The 2,301-nt window shown below is 61.7% G+C and overlaps 2 long non-coding RNA genes across 2 annotated transcripts in view; one reads left to right on the forward strand and one right to left on the reverse strand.

Annotated features, from left to right (window-relative positions):
- The window catches only part of LOC106724011, a 25,838-nt gene that overhangs the window by 5,524 nt on the left and 18,013 nt on the right, over window positions 1–2,301 (reverse strand). The gene's annotated exons all lie outside the window — the stretch shown is intronic.
- LOC106724012 lies at window positions 182–790 on the forward strand. The gene is made up of 2 exons (XR_001359762.1): window positions 182–305; window positions 434–790. It is a non-coding gene; the product is annotated as an uncharacterized LOC106724012 (long non-coding RNA).

Below are 2,301 nucleotides of genomic sequence, written 5' to 3' on the forward strand. Positions count from 1 at the left end.
CCTGGCCCTGGGTCAGGGGCCCCCAGGCCTGTGTGGGCTCCTGGGGCCCTGGGGCTGGGCGGTTGGTCTCCGAGGTGCGGGGCCCTGAGGAGAGGCGGGAGCAGGACCTGGGCGGGGACCCCGGGCAGCGCTTTCTCTTTAGCACCAACAGCACCTCCCTCCGTGTTCCCTCTGAGCAGGCGACTCCCTGACGGCCCACAACAGCTCCCTGTTCTCCACCAAAGACCAGGACAACGACGGGCACACAGGGAGCTGCGCCCAGGTCTACCAGGGCGCCTGGTGGTACTACAACTGCCACGTGTCAGGTCTCCCTGGGCAGGGACGAGGCCCAGCACCCCTCACCCGGGCACTCAACTCTCCTGCCGTCGGCACCTGCCTCTCCCTTGGGCCCCGTGGCCCCTGGCAGCCCTGGGCAGCCCCGGAGGATGGTGAGCTTGTCCGGGCGCTACCTCGGGGGCCCCCACGAGAGCTACGCGAAGGGCATCAACTGGAAGTCGGGGAAGGGCCACAACTACAGCTACAAGGTGGCCGAGATGAAGGTGCGGCCCACATAGGGTGGTCGGCGGCCTGGAGCATCTCCGAGCAGGTCCTGTCCCCCCAGCACGGGCACAGGAGGCTCTCCCACAAAGGCGGAGCTCAACCTGGCCCCACCCCTGGCCCATCACGGACCCTCAGCTTTGAGACCCCGACTGACTCCCACCTTCCTCTCCCGCCTGCCAGGGTGAGGGTGACCCTGACCTTGCACACTGCACGCATCCTCAATAAAGCTTCGCCTCTCTCCACAGGCACACGATGCCAGTCTATAAATATTTCTCTCTTTTCTGCGACCAGCACAGCTAGAGAGCAGACGGGAGTCCTGAGTAGGGGCAACAGGGGATTGAGAAAATGAAAGAGACAGACACAAAGACAGTAGGGAAAGCTGGGACAGGGTGGGTCAGCTGCCCTCTGATGGAGAGATAGGGACCCAGAGCAGATACAACGTGTTTATTTTATACAGTAAGTTACCAGGAAGTTTTACTAACTTTAAGAAAAAGAAAATATGTGCATTCTTGTGGCTTCTTTGTAATCGTCACTTCTGGATGGGTCTGGATAATAGGAGTTTCATTGTGAAAGTGTTTGCTGGACACACAAGCATCGGGCTTTCCCGGGTTTCCTTGTGTCTCTTGAGTGTCGTTGGCGCCTTTGCCCAAAGCCTTTCTGCGCAGGTGCTTCCTGGTCAGGCGGGGACAGCGGGGCCCGGGGGCAGGTGGCTTTTCCAGAGACAACCCCACTGGCTGGGGCGATGCTTCCCTCACCCCACAGTCCCCCGCGCCCCGTCCTGGCTCAGCACCTTCCCACACGTGTAAAAAGGTCGCCGTGAGCCTGGAATGTTTCCTTCATGAAAGAGGGGAAACGTCAAAGGGTCCACTTCTGCCCCAACAGGGGAGACGATGCTTTGGGGCAGCTGAGCCCTGAGAACAGCCAAACGCCCCCAGGGGAGCCAAGGGGCTCGGCAACACCCCACACTGTGGGGCAGGGCCCGCCTCACACACAGCCAGGGCACCAGGCGGCCGCACACCTGGCTGGGTCATGGCCACCCAGCCTTGAGGACACACAGCAGCTTCCGCAGACCTGGAGCCAGAGATGTTCCTGCCTCTTGGAGTTCAAGTGCGTCCATCACAAATAAATGGCTTCTAGGGAGGGTCCCATTGGGGTCACATGGTCTGCAGCCCTATCATATGCAGGTCACGCTGGGGCAGCGGGGCCCGGGGGCAGGTGGCTTTTCCAGGGACAACCCCAATGGGCTGGGGCAATGCTTCGCTCATCCCACAGTCCCCCGCGCCCCCTCCTGACTCAGAACCTTCCCACACGTGTAAAAAAGTCGCCGTGAGCCTGGAATGTTTCCCTCATGAAAGAGGGGAAATGTTAAAGGGTCCACTTCTTCCCCAACAGGGGAGACGATGCTTTGGGGCAGCTGAGCCCTGAGAACAGCCAAACGCCCGCCGGGGAGCCAAGGGGCTCGGCAACACCACACACTGTGGGGCAGGGCCCGCCTCACACACAGCCCAACACCAGGCGGCTGCACACCTGGCTGCGTCACGGCCACCCAGCCTACAGGTGACCCAGCCTACAGGTGACCCAGCTGACAGGTGACCCAGCCTACAGGTGACCCAGCCTACAGGTCACCCAGCCTACAGGTGACCCAGCCTATAGGTGACCCGGCCTACAGGTGACCCAGCCTACCAGCCTACAGGTGACCCGGCCTACAGGTGACCCAGCCTACAGGTGACCCAGCCTACAGGTGACCCGGCTTCCCGGCTT

This window comes from Myotis brandtii, unplaced genomic scaffold (genome assembly GCF_000412655.1).
Source record: "Myotis brandtii unplaced genomic scaffold, ASM41265v1 scaffold691, whole genome shotgun sequence".
Lineage (NCBI taxonomy): Eukaryota > Metazoa > Chordata > Mammalia > Chiroptera > Vespertilionidae > Myotis > Myotis brandtii.